General features: G+C 39.3%; 1 long non-coding RNA gene across 1 annotated transcript in view; it reads left to right on the top strand.

Annotated features, from left to right (window-relative positions):
- The first annotated feature begins 9,101 nt into the window (after positions 1-9,101).
- LOC118971979 (uncharacterized) overlaps positions 9,102-14,409 on the top strand; it is a 110,537-nt gene continuing 105,229 nt past the window's right edge. The window contains exons 1-3 of the long non-coding RNA XR_005060728.2: positions 9,102-9,408; positions 9,990-10,218; positions 10,618-10,766. This is a non-coding gene — a long non-coding RNA (uncharacterized lncRNA). The remainder of the gene's footprint in view (positions 9,409-9,989; positions 10,219-10,617; positions 10,767-14,409) is intronic.

Raw genomic sequence — 14,409 nt, 5'->3', positions numbered from 1 at the left:
GCTCCCTGCTCATAGGAAGAGAAATTTTAAGCTACTATGTTAAAGGCTGTTCATACTTAATATTTCTCAGAAGTCTGCTTTAAATCCCTTTCTGAATATATAAGGCAAGTAAATTTCTTTTCCTGTAGTTTTCCTTATATTTGTAACAATACTTTTTTAGTGACTTTACTCTCTGTTGATATTTTAAACGTTATAATGAAGAATTTTTAAAATTTAATTCTCTGAGTGTTTCAAAAACAAAAAACAATAAAACAACATACCTGGCTACCTTGAGTGTTCACTAGATTTTTTCATTCAAAAAAGCAGTCCTGAAACATTTTGACCTTCTTTTATGTAATGATCTTTTACGACAACCTTGGAATTGATATGAAAACAGACCATTATTGAATTTCCTAGAGCCACCACCTTAGTGCTTCTCTTTTTCTCCCTCCAGCCTAAATTTTGCTTTGCAGAGTTTCCAGTTTCTTAATTCTCCATTTGTATGACCTTGTTTCAAACTCATTTTCCCTCCAAAGTAGCTATCCTATGTATGTAGCCTTCTCAGCGAACCTCATTGCCGTACTAAATCCCACTTTATATAGATCCGTCTTTCTACTGCACCAGATTAAACAAGTCATCCTCCTTACTCCCAGCTCAGACAGTATTTCCCCCACCCCTGCCTTTACAGTTTCTAAAACAAAGCCCAAACTTCTTAGAGTGTCTTCCAATATACCAAATGCCCCACCTCATCTTTGGTAATTCCCTTGGCCTGGATTTTCCACTTCTGTGGGGTGAATGAGATGTACTGTCCAATCATAGTCATTATCATTATTATTGATCACTAACATGGATCTCTATAGTCACACTATTACCTTCAAACTTCTGCATGTGTCACTTCACCTAGAGTATAACTTTTTTCTCTAAAAAGATTCCAAGATTTTAAAATGTATCAACTCTACACTCTCTTTATTGGCTAAATTCTCCATATTTCTTCCTACCCTAAAGACTCAGACATTAAGCTTTTACAGAGAATTGTAATTAGTTTGCACATTTGTAGGTTGCTTTCTATATATATGTTTATATAATCATATTTTTTCAATTGATGAAAGAGGGCTCACTTGTCATTTGGTATTCTTTCTCTGGGCTTTTGATATCATACACTGTATTATGTGGCTATTAATTATAATACCTAACATGCATTAATCTTTTGAATGGCTTATGTAGACAAATATAAAAGCTGCTCTAATAAATTGGAATTCTAATTTTTTTAAATGTGGAAAATTGAAGTTAAACAAGACCTTTGGAGTCAAAAATATTAACACCATGAGTGACTTTTCAGTGGATGCACATAAAAAAGACCTACAGTTTAGGACTGAATGTCTGATAGCATGATTAATGAAGCAAGTATAATCTGTCTTAAATGCATTTACACTTTTGTGAAATGTAAGCTTGGATCACATAGAGTACATAAATTAAGCAGTAAAAGAAGATTCCAAGATGAAATCATTTTATTACATAGAAACTCTCAATTTGTCAACTTCAAAATCTCAGAATGCTGTCTTTTTATTTTTCGGAATCCATTTGCTTATTTTGGTGTTTAGCCCAATGAGAGCTATCTCAGGAGATCATATTTTATAAGTGAATGCAAACATATGAAGCAACTTGATGGTTTGGAGTTTATATTTAAACAAGTTTGTATTATCCCAGTTTAATTATGTTACTCATACTGTAGACAAGTCATATTTTTATTAAAGGAAAAAAAAATAGGTTGATCTCAGAAGCATGGAAACAAGAACTGGAAGGTCACGTGGACCTATAGAATTAGCTCTGCTAATTCCATACAGATGTGCAAGTGCATTCCTGTAAATTTTCAGACTGAAAAGGAAATGTTAGTTACACCCTTCCCCTTTACAGCCTAGGGTAAAATATTTCACATAACATGCATATGTTTTACTAACAGAAAAAAATAAAAAGAAATGAAGAAGTGACACTTTGGCCTTAGTACTTTATTATAAATATAAAAGAATAAGTGTGTTTAAAACCTACACACAATTCTTCGGCAGATATCAATCCCCATATTTCAAAGTATGAAAGTGTAATTTGTATTTTTAAACAAAAATGTGAGTGAGGAAAACAGTTTATTGAGAAAATTCATATCCATTTCTAACATGCCTAATAATAGAGTTCTCACATGGATAGGTTTACCTTTGGAAAATTGATATGATTATACGTCAAAGATGCTGATGCGGGTGCAGGCCTCACAGAGGAATTATCAGTGCCTAGGAGCACCCGCTGTGTTACCTGGAATCCTGGACTGGCATCTCTGTATTCTCCAAAACAGCTTATTAGCTAATAGGCCCAGTGGACCAGTGACTCCCGGTCAGGTACTGAAGAAAACTTTAGTAGTGTCATGTTTTTACTTTGAAGGATGATTTAGAAATCATCTAGTCCACAAGAGGCAAATACACAGCATGGGTGCTTGTATTTGACCTTTCCCCTTTCACAACCTTCTTTCCACTAGCCTGAACTTGACTGCTGAATCTTTCTCAATACAGCACTGTGGGTAACCTTACTATTCAAACATTACTATTCTCTGCATGATGGAGATTGTTTATCTTCCCTGATTTAGTCCAGTGTTCTCATGTTCTGACGAGGAAACTGAGGCTTGGAAACGCTATGAGGCTGGTCAGAAATCATTTGGCTGGTTAAGTGGCAGGAATAGAATCTGAGTGTCTGAATTTAATCCTGAACACTTACAATCCAACAGTTCCCTAGTGGAAAAATAGGGAGTTTTCCCAAGAATCATTCATTAGTTAAGTAATATCTAAAGGCAATTAAGAGCAGACATCCTCTGTTAAAATATCCTGCTGTGGGGAAAACCAGCAGGCTAGCTGTGGAACCGTGAACAGAAGCCACCAGCCTTCAGAACGTGGAGTAGGTTTCCAAGAATGTAGTCCCAGGGAGGGCAATGATTGAGGCAGGGTTAAAGCATTTAAGGCACATGGAGATGTAAGTCTTGGAAGAGGAAAAATGAAGAGGGCTTTACAGGGTCCACTTTTAGGACCTATAGAAAGAGCTGTACCATAATGTCTAAATATAGTGCAGCGAGAGCGGGGAGAGAGAGCTTGACTCTGTTGTTTAGTTTGCAAGAGCTTGTCAACAAGATGTGGATTTGCTCTGCATGTATGATTAGTTTTGAGAGACACTGGCAGCAAGCCTTGTAACAATGTGCTGGGCAACATAGTTTCAAATGCTGGGATCAGCTAGAGCAGGTTAGCATGGGGGAAAATGGTGGCCAAACATTGCTTATAAACCCCAGACAGACCTTCCCAGCCAACAGCATTCTCAGTCAGTAGCTGCCTGGCTGTCTCAAGGAAGCAGAAGGCCCTGGGAGTATGACTCAGCATCTTGTATTTGAACCTCCTGAGGAGCAAGATGTTGGCCAAGACATGCACTGGTTGGCTCCTCACAGCCAGTCCCTATCCTCTGCCATAGACCACATTCCTGATTTGAACTATTGAGCCCTTGATATTTATAAGAAGATACATCTAGAATAGGACATATTAAATTGTAGCCTTCTCTGGACTTTGGGAGTTTGAAACATTCTATTCTTTAACTTGGTAATGGCAAGAAGTTAGAGTGAGCAGGTGACATATTTTATGACAGAGTGCACTAGTCTCTTACGTTTATAGGAGTGAGAAATTTGGAGGAAGGTGTTCCCTTGATGGTGCTTATAGATGTGAGTTGAAAACACTGGGGAGGGGCTAAAGTTTCAGAGAGAAGTGGGACAGGGAACCTGATGCAGAACTCTGCTCTTTTCCTCCTTGCATCTGGATGCTACTGAATGTGTGTTTATTGCAGGTACACCCTCTCCCAGTTTATGTCTCTGAATGCTTTGGTGAACCCAGCCAGGCAGGGCCCGGCACTGGAATAAAGAGTGATTCAGAAATAGTATGAATTTCTGTAAGAGACCTGGGGGCATTGGTGGGTGAGTGGACCATTAAATGGGGTGACCCTAGGGGCCCCAAGAAAATATTGCAGTCTTCGTAACCAGCAGGAAACTGTAGTAGTAAAATACATTGGTTCTCCCCAGAACAGATTCTGAGGGGGAGACAACTGTTGTACTTTAAGCTAATAAGCAGATTTTGTTAAAACTCCTAGATGAGCGGTGTGTGTGCATACAAGTGTGTGTGTGTGTCTGTGTGTGTGTGTGTGTGTGCACGTGTGCATGTACAGACTGGGATCAGCATGTGCAGCACCATCGGGAAGATGATATATGAGGCAGGAATGAGAGAGGCTGCAAAGCACACAGAGATGTGAGAACTACTGCAAATAGAAGAGTTTGGGGGGAAAGGGGGTATTGTATTGGTCAACGATCCTGGCAGGAAACAGCACATTCAAATTAGGGTAATCTGAAAAGTTTAAAAAAGGAACTATCAATTATGATGTATGTGCAGTGAGTAGGGGAACTGTAAAGGATAGTGTAGAATTAGTTTTAAAAAAGGGGCATTATCGTCACTCCTTGAAATTAAGGGACAGACCAGTGATCTGAACCCAGAGGCCATGAGCCCTGCACTAGGAAGGGATGAAGCCTTCTGTGGAGTGAAGTTGAATAAGTCGGCATAGAGCAGCCCTACAGGTCAATGAAAGGGTCGGGAGCTCCATCTCTTATTTTGCTCTTCTTTCTGGAACTTGCGTGGACCACAGGACAAGAAAGCCCAGTGTTGTAGTCAACACAGGACAACCTTCTAAGACACATACAGGGTGGAGAAAGGCAGGCAGGAACAGAAGGAGAAATGGAAAACATTCAGCAATGATGTTTAGAAAGTTTTTCTTTATGATGTGGATTTAAACCATAATTTAAACCACCACTCCATCTTGCCCTAAAATGTCAGTAAAAATCAACCTTACATATCAGTGCTTCTTGAAATTAGAGTGTATGTGTGTGTGTGTGTGTGTGTGTGTGTGTTTGGTGAAGGGCTTTAGAATTTAACTTTATGGCAGGTACCAGAGGAGGTTTAGCCAACAAAATTGAGTTGAATTTGGCTCCCCATGTTTGAGAGATGTTTAGCTCGCAGTGTTTCTTTTTAAGAAATAAGGATTTTTCTCCCTTTTGACTTACTCTTAAACTCAATATAAAAATTTCTGAAACTATATTCCTATCACTGGTAAAATTAAAATGAAGAATTAAGTTGGGCTCACAGGCTGTAGGGCTTCTTGGGCTTGTGGTTAGAGGGCTTTCACAGAAGGCTCCTAGCACCCAGACTGCACAGAGTAGGTACTCAGTTTTTTGGACTGAAATAAACAAGTGTACGAATGAATAAATCGATTGACAGGTTCTTGATTCAAGCCAGTGCCTGCTTCTGACAAGAAAAGTCATGGAAGTACCATGCCCCTCTCCAGAAGAACACCTCCTTTCTTTTGATGTTTCTGTCCGTGTTTCCTGTTGCATCATACAGAAGGGAGCTGAGCAGGCATGGAGGCCTTTGTTGCTTAGCCACCACATCTCCAGCCAGAAGCAAAGAGGAATGGGGTAGTCCTTTTTGGAACTGCATAAGTCCAAGGAAATATGTTCCATTACTAGGAAGGCTGTATGGCTTTCCCTTCCTTGCTACATTGAGAACTTAGACATCTGCTGCTCTCCTGCAGAAAAACAGCACCCTTGCAAACTCACGATCTGCATTTGAAGGAAGGAGCCATAGCACTGTACGCAGGGGTGGGCAGCAAAGGAGGAAGTTTTGGTGACGTCTGATTTCACTATGCATGTCATTAGACTGCACTCTGAAAATTCTACAGTGTAGAGTGCATCTGAATATATTGAAAGTCTATCTTTATTCAGAACTATGTCCAATGATGTGACATTTTCTTAACAGTCCTGTGCTTGTCTATGAAACACAATGACTCTTTGAACATACTTTGGCAACAGCTTATCTCCTTCTCTTGTGTTTCTTCCTGCCATTGCTTTTTCATCATCAATACAGATGTCTCTATATTTTTGCCAGTTTATTTGATGGTGCGTTAAAAACTGATCTAAACACTTAAGAATTCATTCTCCTGTTGTATATGTGTCAAGTGCTTTATGAAGCAATAAATCAACCTAGGCGAACATGTTGTACAATCTACAAACATCCTTACTCTTTTCCCCACTAACCATAAAGATTTCATGTATCTTTGTCCAAGGACTAATTTTTCAAGTATGTTCAAAGTACATTGTTACTTCAACTGATTTACCAGATAATGTTACTAATTGTATTCTTGTGGTAGCCCTTAAAGTGATTCCCTTAGTAACTGTGTTCAATAAGCTCATCTCTAGAAGTATCTAAGTCTTTCAAGTGAAATGTTGTAACTTATTTTCAGAGAACTTTTAAATGCATTATTAATGTTGGCAATGATATTAATGTTGGCATTAATAATGTGGGCAATGCATAAATCAAAATTTCATTTGTATAAACATGCTTCAATTTCATTAAGTTGTCCCACTACTTCAAAGGAAGTCGAAAACCTTATTACTGTGTTTTATTTTATTTCAGAATGATGTAACTTGGTAAAGACCATAAAATATTGTGTTCCTACAAATATAATATGCTCGAATTTAAACATTTTAACATTTTTAATGCCAGGAGGCATTCTATAATTGATATGTGTGTTTAATATGCAAGGGCTTCTAGTTTTTTTTTTTTCTGTAGAAGCCGTTTTTAGCTACCTCAATGTCAGCTACTTCTCTTCCTAGTCAGTTTAACTTGGAGGTCTCCAGTCTTGGCACAGCACCAGATATCCAGTGGACCCTTCTTCACTGTGAGATATGCACCCATGTTTTGACACCTTATGACTTGTAACTTGACACAGCAGTGTTAGTGGTCAAGAGTACTTAGTAGGGTCCTTTCCATGAATGTTAGTTTAGCAAAAGCATCAGAGTAAAACAATCACTGTCCAAGAATGACAAAAGACATAAAAATGTCACTGGTTAAAGATCTAAGGAGAGTTTATTTGATAAGGATATGTAGTTATTTCTGTAGCATACAATAATTTAGGATAACTGGAAAATTAGAGTACTGACAAATTTCTAGAAACTTCAGTTTCTGGAATACCTATATTAGTAACATAGATCCATACACAAATAAATCTAAGAAGGTTTATCATCACTTATTTGACAATGCTTCCCATATAACTTAACATACCAAATAAACCTAATTAGTTCAACAGCTCTCTTTTACAAGGTGAGAGACAAATCCTTTGAGATTTTCTGTGGGCACTCTGGGAAATCTCAGAGCTAGTTTGAGGTAAAAAATAAAAGCTCCATGTGGAATTTGATCTTCAGAAAATATCAGAAGGTTTGAATATTTAATTAAATAGGATCACAGATCTTTGAGAAAAATACTTAATACTTTGAGAAATAATTTAATAATAAATAAAACCAAAGTAACAAATGCAGATGGCAAAGACAGAGTGTTACATAGCTGTGTGTGAATGAAACTTTGCTCTTTCAATACTGAGAAGACTAGGTTTCCTTAAGTAATCAAAACCTAATAAAGATGATTTGTGAAGCACAGTAAGTTATTTTGGTAGGACACAAATCTTTGCAGTCTAGCCTGCTTACTTAAAAGATTAAAAAATAATCTTTTAAAAATTTCCTATTAAGAGCAGACCAATAATCTAAGAAAACTTTGTCCTTTGAGCAGAGAGAAAAGCAGATCCTAATTCCATACCTGTGTACTTTTGATTTTAAAACTAATTTTTAAAAACTTAAATACATGCATTTTAATCTTAGTTAGCTTAACTACACATAAAATTATATTCCCGATTTCTTGTCCACAGAATGTCTATAACTCTTTAATGTACATTTAAAAATATATGCTTCTTTAAATTGGGGAGAAGATCTTCAACTAAGATGAAAATAAAGATTCCTAGATGTGCTCTCGATGTAGTGCCATGTATCTTTGGAATGTTTTAGTAAATCCTTCCACAAAGGCTTTAGAATATTTTTCTTTCCCTTTGGGTACAGTTTTCATTTTAGCTTAGAGAAAAAGGCCTTAAAAAGAGTTCCTATCAGGCTCTGAGTATCAGTCTCCAGTTTAGCCAACTTTGACCATAGAGCTATTTTTTTTAAATCTTTTCAAATATCTCATCAGGTTTCAGCTGGGACAACAATAAATGTTCCTGATGGTATTAAACAATTCCATGGAAGCAAGAGGCTTCCACAAAGAGGTGCAAGATTCTTTCCTCCCCAGGTCCCAAGCCACTCCCAAAGGTAACCCAAAAAAGGACTTAGAGAATCCCCTCTGAGAGCCGGCAACAGTTAGTAGGGCTCTAGCTGCAAATGGGTGCAACAGATTTCTGTCCAGCCATATTTTGGGGGGCCCCCAGCCTGATTGTTGAGGGGCCTGCATATATAAGCATCTGCATGTTCCTTTCAGGCAGAAAGTCAAGCCAACTTCAGAGGATACAAAATAGGGCAAGAAGACAATCTCTGTTCCAGGGAGAGAAAGGATAGGCAACCAGCGGGTACTGGAAAACGAATTCACTAGCCACAATTCAAAGATCTAATGTTTACAAATATGGTTTGCCTGCCAGTTTGAAAGGAAGGCCCAATGTGACATTTTATCTTTTTCTCTCCCCAGGCAGCACAGAGATCTGGGAGAGCTGACTTTGGTAACAATTCTCACCCTTTGCCACCTTCTGCCAATATTCCAGGATCCCGTTTGCAAGCTCTGGAGCAAGTGCGGTGTCCCAGTGGATCTTGTGCAGGTCACCAGACTGAAGAGGGGGAAAAATAAATTTTCCTCTACCCTGTATAGTGAGACCCTCTTTTCTCTAGGCACCTTATAAATGTGTAAGTTTACCTAGTTTAAAAATTCTCCACTGTGGCCTCTGTAATTCAAGATCACCTTCGTTAAGGTTAACCTGTTTAGCCTTGGCACACCTGAGGCCTGTTCACCTGAGGCCTCACCTGGGATCCAGTCCCGCCCCAGACCCACTCCAGTTTCCAAGTCAGACTCAGACTGGCAGGACCAAGTCGGGTTTCTAAGTCAGATCTAGTCCGCCAGGGACCCATTCCTGTTTCCAGGTCAGACACAGTGCTTCTCAGGAGCCGGTCCGGCTTCCAAGTCAGACCCAGTCCAGTTTCAAATCCAGTCCAGTTTCCAAGTCGGACCCAGTCCATCCCTGGTCCCAGTCTGGTTTCCAAGTCAGGCCCTGACTGGCAGGACCATGTCAGGTTTCCAAGTCGGACATAGTCTGCAGCGACCCATTCCTGTTTCCAGGTCAGAGCCAGCCTGACTTGTGCCAGTTTGGTCCCAGTCTGGGAAAAGAAATGCTCCAATGAAGCCTGAAAGCTCCTAATGGCAAAGCTGCAGGGCTAGGATGTGCGCTCCAGAAGCAGCGAGACCTCCAGAGGCAGTGAGAAGGCTGCGAGCTCAGGGGGCTCAACAGGTAGCTTTCTGGTTGCTCATTGCTCCTGGGAGCAGTGGGGGAGAGGGAGGCTCCTGTGGTTGCCTTTTTTTGTTGCCAGAACTGTTAAAAAATCAGCTGAGATATATTAAGGATTTTAAGGATTTCTTTGAGCAGAAGTCATTTGCATCAGGTGGCATCCAATCTAGCAGATCGAAAGGATCTCCAAGGAGATGTACAAGAAGAAAGAGTTTTATTGACTTTTATAGGCAGGAGGGAGCAGGAAGAAGGAATTTATATGAGGCCAAAAGATTGGTTATTGCGTAGTTGCTTTTCTTCAGGGAACTCCGGGGGTCTCTCAGCAGTTACCTAGTTAATGCTGATCAGGCGATTTTTGATTGACCCGTTCAAGATTCCATTTCTGGAAGAGCTGAAATTGTAATTAAGTCTTGGTTGGGTTATGTGTGGTTTAGCATGAGCAATTCCATTTTGGGCCTGTTGTTTTGTTTTTTAACAGAACCACAGCTGACAAAATAGCCATGATAGCTAATTTGAGTCCTTACTATGTGCCAAGCATTCTAAAAAGTCTACAGATGTTTATCTTATTTTTATCCTTACTACAGGTGAGCATTATTTCCCCTCTTGAGATAAGGATATCCAGGTTCAGAGAATTTAACTAATTGACCACGGCCACATGACTGAAGACAACAGAGCCGGGGTTTGCCCCACAAAATCTTGATCCAGAGCACCTACACTCAACTGCCTTGGAAAAATCTCTACACACACGTGCAGGATTAAGACACAGAATATGCCCAGGATATAGATACAGAAATGAAATTGTTGGATTACAAGGTGTGAGAATTTTCCTAATTTTAAAGTCGTTGTGCCAGCTTCTATTCTCAATTCTGTTCTCATGAGTGTTTGAGGCTCCAGTCACTTCCCCGAGCTTACCGTCAGTGTTATGTCTGATCTAAATTGGTCGTCTACTTGCTGATCCCTTGAAGCCTAGGTCTGTGCCTTCAGCTCCACTTATTAAATCAAGTTTTGTTTCATTTTAGTTTTGTTCTTTTTTGAGCATGACCATCTTTAAAATTTTTATTTTATATTTAGTCTTAATTGTTACATTGTTTAAGGAGAGAGCATTCTCAAAACATGAACTTTAACACCACCTGGATATTCAGTTCTATTCATACTCCACTATAATCATCAAATAGTTCTTAAAATTCTTCTCCTTTTGTCTCATTTACCAAGGAATCAACTCCTATTTGCTGGTCATCGTTCTGATGAACAAGACACTATGCTGGATACAGAGCATACAAAAACAAACGAGGCAGAATTCCTCTCTGTGAAGAACTTACAGAGGAATTGGCCACATAAACAACGAATTATAATGAAATATGGTAAGTACTGGAATGGAAGTCTAATCATATGGCAAAAGAATACACATGACAAAGTATTTATTTTTGCTTAAGGTGGGGCTTAGGGTTGGTGACATATATACTGAGAATTGAAAAATGAGTAGGGTCTTCTTAAACTTTGAGGAGAAAGTGAAGATATTTAGTGAGAGAGCGAAACATAAACAATCCCTTGAAGGCCTGAAAGTTCATAACATGTTCAAGAATCAGCAAGTAGGGAAGTTTAGATGGTGGATGATGGGGAATTGGGAAAAGAAATTACAGCGTATCAAGCTGAGAGGATAGATTAGCCAAAACCTTGGAGGTGGTTGCCTGGGGTGGCTACTCAGAGAGGAGGAGAGTCATAGCTTACTGCCACCTCTCCAGCTTGCTTTTATTGGTTCTGTGTACAGTTTAACTTACATATTACTTTTTCCCTAAAAGATTTTTTTTTTTTACCACAACAGCTCTTCAAAACCTATACCACTTTTTAGATGATGACTCCTTTTTTTTCAGCATAACAACTTTCTCCCCCTGAAATCCACTAAAACACTCTGCAAATTTGTATTTCAACAGTACACTTTCAGGTAGAAGCACACTTACCTGTCATTTTAGACAATAGTTTCTAGTAAAAAAATATTACATGGGACAAATTGGAAATGCATTAGATGAACCCAAATGTTTTGCTTTGCCTACAGATGCCAAGCAAAAGGAATAAAGAGGTATCCTCTCCTACTACTCTGTCTTGTGCGTGTGTACTATTTCCTCATGTTTTGAAGCACATATTTTTCTATCCAAAGATTCCAGTCCTTTCCATTTATGTCAAAGCCTTCCATATCAGGTAGTTATTTTAGGGTTGAAGTCTCAAAGGAAAGATCGTCAGGCCCTTATGATTTTGATATTGAATGCCTGCCCAATATTCAAACGCCTGACTTTCCACCACCTTTCAAAGAATGATACCTACTGCTTCTTTCTCCAGTCATGATAAATAGTCCTCCTTTGGGACTATAATCAAATTTCATTGCATTACTTTGTATGTATAAACTGTATTCACTTTCAGATTGATTGTTTTATAGGTGTGCTTTTATTATTCAGTTGATATATTATCTGTCTGAGGAAAATGTTGGATATATTAGGTTGATATGTACATACATCCATATTTAAAAACTTTTCACGTAGTGGCTTTATTTTTGGTCATTACAGAAGGAATAGATGCATTTGGATTCCAAACAAGACCTCAGATGTAAAGGCGCAACTAATTAAAAAGAAATTGCAATCAACATCTGTAGGTTAAAAAGATTATGCCTTTATATCTGATTCCAAGAATTCAATTCTGACTACTTAAGAATAAATAGAAAAAACTATCTTTGGAAAAAAACTTACTGTATCAGTTATTTTATCAAGGGATATGCCAAACAATTAGTCTGTGATGGAAAAGAGTGAGGATGGCTGGGCAGCAGCCAGAAGTCCAAGAACATCTTTTCACCTGTGCTACCATTCTTGTCTACCTCATGAGGGCCTCTCTGCTCATCAGATTCAAATTACAAGCAGAGATGTCTAATCAGCATGGACTGGGTTATTCCTACACTTCAGTGATGACTTTGAATGGGAAACAGCGTCCCAAAGTAGGTTTCTGATTCGCTATGAAAATGAAGAAGGTGCTTGATGTAAGAAAAATAACAGATACCCACCAGATTCTGTCAACAGCCCACCATGCATACACACACTAACACATGCACCTTTGCTCCACGTATATAATACCTTTTAAATACCCTCAGGTGATGTAACAAATCTCTCTCAAACAGAAAATGCTCAGGCACTGTAGAGCAGACTAACCAAAATGATAACCATTTAGTGCCTTCAGCTCTGTGTCTGGAATCTCTGAATTACCTATCATCCTCATTCTGCAGCTACTCATAAAGCTCCACCAGGTGTTTATGTCTTCCCTTCAGGATCCTTTACACGTGTCGTGGTTGTCATCATTTTCCTGAGCACCTCTTAAACAGGGGCAAGCCTTCACATGGACATAAATATCATTAGTCTTGGTCTATTCTGAGGGTTCCATTTGGACCAACCATTAGCCAGTGCCTACGCATTGGGATAGAAACTCTTTGGGCTTTCCTTTTTTTAGCAGAAATAGCAGAAAAGGAGAGGTACAATTCAAAAGACTGCCCATTGGAAGAATGGTCCTTTTCCTCTGTCTTTCAGGGCCACAAATAAGTAGGACTGTAACTGAATAGTCGTCTGCACTAGCTGTCAGAGAGAAGTTTGGAGAACCATCTGGAAAACCAGCCAGTTGTTCATCCTCAGTCATCCGGTCCAAAGGAGTTGCCAATGAATCTACTGATACAGGTTTAGGAAGAAGTTCATCTTTTAAGTGTTTGACATGACATAAATCTCTCAAATTCTCCCATGTGGCAGGCTTACTGGCTATTCACCAAAATCTTTATCCTTTTGTTCTCCCTGGAATTATCTCTAGGCTATAGCTAGCAGTTTTTCTTCATAGTTAAGTGTGATCATGTGACTGTGTTCTAGCTAAAGGAATGTTAAGTAGAAATGATGGCTACCATTTTCAGACCAAGACACATAAAATGCCCTGTGATTCTTTTGCCGTCTTTTATCCCCCCTGTGACCGTGTAGATGCAGAGTGTTGCAATGCTCTAGAGAATGGCAGAGGTTTAAAAGGCGAAGGTCCTAGATTTCTGAACTACTATGTGGATGATGCTGCCATCCAGGACCACCCATACTGGACTGTCACATGAGCAAGAAACCCACTTCCATTGAGTTCAATGCCTGAAACTCTCCAGGTGCTGTGGATGTTAGTGTTAGGTCTGGCTTGGGGAACACTAATGTCTTGCATTTGACCCTTCTACCATAATGACCTTTGACATCACAGGTCATTGAGCTCTTGTAGGGATCCTGCCAGTGGCTAAAGATGTCCATCCAGGTACACACCAATAAGCTGGGAAATAATCGTTGGTGGGTTTGTTCCACTAGCCTTGGGCAAGTACTCCATTTTGGCATTTGACCCTACACGTCTGACTGTATCAGAGCACAGTGATTTTATAGGTTTCTGGAACCAAGGTTAGCTGGGACTCAGTATCCAATACTAGCTTAAATGTTTTGGTAATTCTCTTCCTTGTTTTTTGCTGTGCACAGTACCTTACGTTTCTTTGGGGAATGCTGGGGAGAAGGACAGGGTAACCTATGTATGGTGTTACAGTAAATCCTTAACATGTGTGCTTTTTACTTTATTGAACGGCCTCTAAGTATGGGGAGTTGGATCAGAGGCTGTGACTCTGTAGTGTGGGTAGCTCAGGCTGGTCTCAAGAATATTGTTGATGATAAAGTTCTCAAAAAACTTTATCACATATTATCTGTGGTCCATGATGAATAAACTTCACCTCAAGGTCTCTGTGTGTCCAGTATTCTTGGAACTTGAATGAGCCTTGTTGTTTGATATGAAAACCAGGGATGATATACTGCTAGTACACACTGGAACTTTGTAGTGGCCAGTCTCCATTCTTAGTATCTGTGCTCTACTGGTCATTAAGTATTTTGAATGTATCCTCTGATAATAAAGATGTGTGTTGTATTTCTCCCACCATCTAGACTTGACAGCCCAGAGTTCTTCCCGTTCCTCATGATG

Source organism: Manis javanica, chromosome 14 (genome assembly GCF_040802235.1).
Source record: "Manis javanica isolate MJ-LG chromosome 14, MJ_LKY, whole genome shotgun sequence".
NCBI classification, from domain to species: Eukaryota; Metazoa; Chordata; class Mammalia; order Pholidota; family Manidae; genus Manis; species Manis javanica.
Note: the sequence above shows the minus strand (reverse complement) of the source record. Positions and strands in the feature narration are given on the sequence as shown.